This window comes from Opisthorchis viverrini (genome assembly GCF_000715545.1).
Source record: "Opisthorchis viverrini unplaced genomic scaffold opera_v5_336, whole genome shotgun sequence".
Classification (NCBI taxonomy): domain Eukaryota; kingdom Metazoa; phylum Platyhelminthes; class Trematoda; order Opisthorchiida; family Opisthorchiidae; genus Opisthorchis; species Opisthorchis viverrini.
The window spans coordinates 462,502-468,873 of NW_008751993.1; positions in this window are offsets into that span (position 1 = coordinate 462,502).

Genomic DNA, 6,372 nt, shown 5'->3' on the forward strand with positions numbered 1-6,372 from the left:
GTTTGCCATCCAATATACCGTCGGCACATTTGATCAGCGTGTTCAGTGGCTGATCATTTGCGCAAATATTTTAGAACAATCTGCGCACATTGGTGATTTGTAGTGTATTTTTTGAGGACAAATGTAGATCAATTCATTGAGCAGCTATGCGCTTCTGACAGTACTGAGCAGTAAACTGATTCCTTAAAATGATTGCACTTGTAACCTGGCTTCATTAGTGCATTTGCTGATAACTTGTTCCATTGAGACATTGATACGCTTTTAGGTCTTGTAACTCACCCAGTGAATTTTGCTATTGGCAGTAGGTTGCCATAAAATTTGACAAAAATTATAGGACTCAAGGGTTAACTTATCGAAAGCTTAATATTTACTCACTGCTTCGACTGTTGGTCTCATAATGCATCCGGTTGACATTAACTGGTGAAAACGAAGCATTAAACCAAGGAATCTACTCTTCTCTTCGCTGTTAGTTTACATAAAATTAAGAGGACCGCAAAGTAGAATCATTTAATGGCCTCCATCAAACCAGTAGCATGTTGCTCCAATATTTCGCTACTTTCCGTAATCTTTATTTTCAATTTTCGGAATTGGTGGTTGCGCGTTGCAAGATTTCCATTCTTGTCTTGCTCAGAACGCGATGTTAAAACTCAACAAACAATTCAAACTGAAATTATATGAATGAATTATTAGTATTTTTCTTTTTATTGGAAATACTTTTCGCAATTTAGAAGGCTCACCTACACACGGTGGCCATTTTCAATTTTGGGTGTTGATGGTGACTTGAATCTCTATGCATTGGATCCACAATTCTTGTAAAAAGCGGACTCATCAACTTGCGCTGTGATATTGGCTTACGTTCACACGTCCAGTCCTGACAACTCTAATGTTGGAGATAATCTACTGAAATTCAAGGTGATAAAATAGTAGTTTTCATATTGAAAACATGATGATTTTAGTAATAAATCAGCTACAGCGTCGCTTCGATTTGCAGCTGTCATAATGCCCGAGGGTATTCTAAGTTCCCCGGCTAACTGACTTGCGAAGGGAATATTCTATGTTTGAGACTAAGTTTAACATTGTTCCGAAGGTTTTGTTTCCTACTTGAAATATTAATAGGGGGTCCCCATCCACACGAAACGGTAATAGTTTTCTCGCATCCCCATTTCCCATTTCTCGCGTATTACTTCAGTCCGACTTCTACCCATGTACACTAGACTTTTTTTATGATCTGAACTTTAACTAGTATTTGACATTAACCAAGCGGATAAACACAACCATTCTCATCAGAATCATGGTCGGCGGCAGGTGATGCTGTTGCTTCGCTCTGTTACAAACAATTTGTTTGAAACCTTAGCGGAGAGAAAATAATAAATGTGGTGCTAGCTCACCACAATCATGCTTAGGTGCCTTGATCTTCGATCGTTTTTTCAAGCAAACTGGAGAAGGACTGAAAACAACACGCCAGTGACATCAATGGACATCAGTACCTCCGGCAGCGTTGGAACTTGAGTGAGGTTCAAAACAGGACTTTGAAAATCCGTGATTTCAGGGCCACGAATAAATTGCGTTCATTTATATTATTTACGCAAACCTATTTTAATATGGGGCTACATGAAATTTTTGTGTAACTACGGGCTGATAATGCTTCCCGCTCATCCATATGATGGTCTAATTTGTGATATTTTTTGTGCAATTTTAGTCACCTTTCTGAAAGCGTTCCATGAAAATCTGGATGTGTGTCTACAAGTTGGTGGTGGACACTGCACGACCGGGGATGTCCAATGCTATGCATTGGTTTCGGATTTTGAAGGTCATCATTCGTTTTGGAGGCTCTGCTTAAGATGTGCACATGTTATCGCTTTTCGGTCGGCTATTTTTGGAAAACATCATGTTAGCAGCGCAAGAGAAAACAAGCTTGCATAAGAAATCACACTGTGTTATCATACTCTCCCAATGTAGTGTAAGCAGACTACCCCACGTTGCACAATATGACGTTGTCCTCCATCTCCCACCCATATATTACACATTGGTTCAACAATGAAACAGTAGATAAAGTTCACCTGGTACCGTGGTCATCGACTTATTTGCAGTATACGCTTTTATGTCACAAAAATACCCGAATTCAACTTGTCATCGAAATTCAGAAGCTGGGAGCCTCGAAACCCGATACATATTCAACGCTATGATGCATCGAATCAGGGAATGTTATGCACGCCGATACTCCACTATTTCGGTCTGGTTGTCGCTCAATAATTCGCCCACTGAACAATCGTGTAAACGCTGGGCCAAGAACTGCAGATTAATAGCAAAATTGGTTCTCATTTTTGACTAGATAAATCGTCAGTCACTCTTAAACTAAAGAAGCCAAAATACATGATCACATGTAGACGGGCTCTTCATAACATGCTCCCACATTCGCTTTTGGGGCTGTTATTGTTAGAAAAAACCACGACGCGATGTACCGGCACACAAAAAACCAGTTTGTGTGAAATCACTGTTGGGTTTTCGTGCATCAGGCTAGCCTTAGAATGGCGTCAGCAGATGACTCCGCTTCGCAAGTCCTGACGTCAACCTCTGACTCCTGTTATATTGTACAGAGTTTCGGCAATAAAAAGGTAGACAAAGTTAGGTGACGTGACAAAATTCGGTACTGACGTGAATCGGGAACCATTGTGACCCTGGAAAAGTTTCTGTTTGGTGAGGGGACTTGTTTCAACCAAAGTCTACATTTATGCTACTTGCAAAACCGTCCGCCCAAAAGTCATTTTGCCTCATTACTTTATGCGTTTACAAAGCCCAAAATTGAAGAACTTATCCTTTACTCATACACCTACACAATTATTGATCTATTTAACTGCTTTTGTCATAAGATACTGTTTTTTATGCTCAGGTTAGTGGAGTACCATGAGGGAAAACGCAATTTGGTATAAGCGATATTTTGGACGGTTCCTGAGTAGGAGTTGGACTTCGAAGAGCCAGACTTGTTCTTGCAAACCCAACTGAAACCGTTTTGTTTCAAATTTCACCTCCTTTATGACTTTGGAAGGCCTCTTTATCTATTCGATGCCAGTTTCCCTGTTTATGACATCTCGACAACCATAGTTGCATGAGAAGCAGGGAGAAGTTGTGCGTTTGAAACATCAGCCAAGTGGTCGAGTGTTCGTTACTTGAGATAGCTAGTTCCAGTGAACCACAATGATGGTGGAACAGATGTACCGTGCTTTCTGGCTTCCCTTGCCGGAAGACATTTCGACGGTAATTCGCTGGATGGTTGACTTATTGTCAACGATGGGAATGTTTTCCGTGCTCCCCGGAGTTCACACGAACTCGCGATTTGATGGCTTTAACTCTCATGGGTAATCTCAAGTTGTAGTGCAATAGACGAAGTTCATTCACAAATCGGTGACATCGGAATCATTTTTCTAATTCTACACACCCATGAATGCAAAGCGGCATACCCGCATTCTGAGGGAATGTGTTTGTTTGTATAGCTGCAAGACATGACCGCTTATTGTAATCAACATAAGACGTCCTCGAATCGTCGATCAAAAGCCTTCATCTCAAAAACAAAACTGATGTAAACTGATGTCGGTAAATCCACAACGACCGGGGTAGAATACGTGTGTTTGGGTGTGCGACATAGACTTCAGTCAAGGCTTGTGTGACCCCAAGAAAGAGACTTCGGTAATACTGTGTATGTCAGTGTGAATCTCCTTCCATAATGAAGAAAAAACCCTGACCATAGCAATGTGACATTTTATCGTTCACAGGACCAATGTGTATCTGAAAATTGTGAAATAATCTGGGGTGAGCCAAATGATATCGGGGGCTGAATATTCAGACTGATACTTTTATTCACCTCCTCAATCAAGGTAGGTAGTTCATGGTGATTCAGTTGATGTTTGGATACACAGTACCTACAGTTTTCGCAGAAGAATCAATCAGCGTACAGACACAAAGCTTTCACTTATAAAACTAGAATTTCCTGCTCGAAAATGACCGAAAAGTCGTTGAGTGAATTAGGAGTATTCCAATTTGGATAAGAGAAAAATTGATGTTTAAGGAGTCTCGAAATCATTTGAGAGGGCTCTCAACCGCTCCCTTCAATCATTCATCTGAGGCGACCTCGGTGAGGGATGAGTGGATTGGCGGTAAATTTTGACACTTTCATCCTGGAAGCAACAACCCAGCATCTACGGAGGGATATTCATCGATCGATTTATAGACAGCACTCGCCCGAATTCCGTTCGCCGTTATAATTTACACATCGTTTTATCGCTGTCGGTACAACATTTTGATTTCCCCAAATTTATGAATGCGGGATATCCAGTTCAGTTTAACCTTGGCTTGACGAATCCCAAATGAAGTTGAATTAATAATTGTTTCCCTTGTGTGAAAATGAATATTTGAGTAAATTTGCCCAAAATAACCCGGACATTTGCAAGTCTCCAAACCACTGTTATGGCAATTTGTTATTCAGTGTTAGACTCTGATTCTCTTCGGACCCTCGTGAATGTTCAAACTTCTGGCAGATTCCAAGACTGTACTAGGGATTGATGTATTCGACTATATGCTGATAGCCTGGAGAAAATTGTGAATACATTTTAGAGATTTCTTCGAGGATATGAAGACAGCTTGTGCCTACAAATCGGGAAGCATTTTGCGGCCATTTCACGCATATTGTGATTCTCCACCAGTGCGCATCTCAAGAAACTTCAGCTCGCTTTGAAACGAAACCCTGAAGGACCTGCTAGTAGTTTCAGCACTTGAACGTTGTGTCCCGAGCGGCTGGTAGGCAGTTTTATTACATCTCACTTAAATTGAAAATAGCACTGCACACTCAACAACAACGAAAAGGCATATCAAGTGGACACGTTTCTGGATTTGCCCCTAGGGCGTCCACATCCGGGATAGAACCTTCGAAATTGAGTGAATATATTGAATTTTTGACCTGTCAGCGAAGCCAATCTACGCGGAAAAAAGGGAAGCAGTGTAGAACCGTTTCATCCCATTCAAGAACCATCAGAAGTGCGCATCTCAGGGAGCCAAAATAAAATGTAAGTTTGAAATTGCCCACTCCTGCGATCGGCGTTAAAAAACGATACCTGCTCCTTATTGGGCCATTATGCTCCGACGATGGATTATATCGACAAAGAGAAGGCATTCCTCCGAGGTCCACTACATGTGCAAATTTGTAGGTATATCATCGAGCAAACTATTCAACTAGAGTAAGAATATTTTGAAAAATGAGTCTTATTGGCACACGAATTTGGTCTTGACGGAAGACATAATTGAATTCCCTCTTATTTATGATGACCCATGTCACTGTGCTAATAAGGATCCACCCAGGTGTAGTAGTAATCCAAAGTTCAAGGTGGTTTTGGACGACGACATTAATTATCGCTGTGGCCAGAGATGCGAGGGATGTAACGTCGGCCCATTTGGCCTGCCTAATAGACTCCGTGTTGATGGCTACAGGAGAGTTGATCCACTTTGTTATTCAGGTCCTCCACCGTTGAATCAACCGTGTGTGACGACTATCTGCCATTTGAACTTGAGTTACGCCTGCCAATCCACAAAAACGACCAAGAAATCCGAATTCTGGAATCACGGTACTATTCCAAATATAGTAATATACATATTAAACAAACCTCAACGGAATCCCCTCTGCAGATACCGTAAGATTACAAAATAATGCGGTACAATCACCTGCCTGAGGATAAGCGCAGATCACTTCGCCTCAAAATCGATATCGTCACAATCAAACAGATATCGAAGGCGAGCAACCGTAAAAATCGCAATGTTCGACCAAAGTCCGTAAGACTTACAAAAATAATCCAGTAGAACAAGAAGGTTTAACGTCATCTGGTCCAGGGGAATAAATATGGGGATTGGCTGTCAAATGGGGTTGGAAACAGGAGTACATTTTTGCAAGTTGTCTTCTACACCCCGTTCTCTGGGGGCTTAGCCAATGCTGCCAGCTAAAGGTTGCCAGCTCAAAGCAAATAACCGCTGAAATTTATTCTTCAGAACATCATTATGGGTAAGCTGAACATTGCTAAACGTTTCATTAATTTCACTGAATGTTTGAAGCTTTGCTTTAACTCTCATTCCATGAACTCATCCAACAGAACTCGTTGATGGAACAACACTTCCTTTTTAGAATTAGCTTGCATCTTGAGTTCAGCAGGTGGTAAGATCTGCACAATGTTCAGTGGTGAAAACTATCTTCTATCAGAGGCCTGACAGGAAATCCACCATTAATCCCAATCGCTGTCACAATTGTCTGCTATACTGATAAGGGTTCGCCATCTGCTCGATTATTACTGCTCACAATTCGCGAGGTCACCACAAGCCACACAGTTCAATATG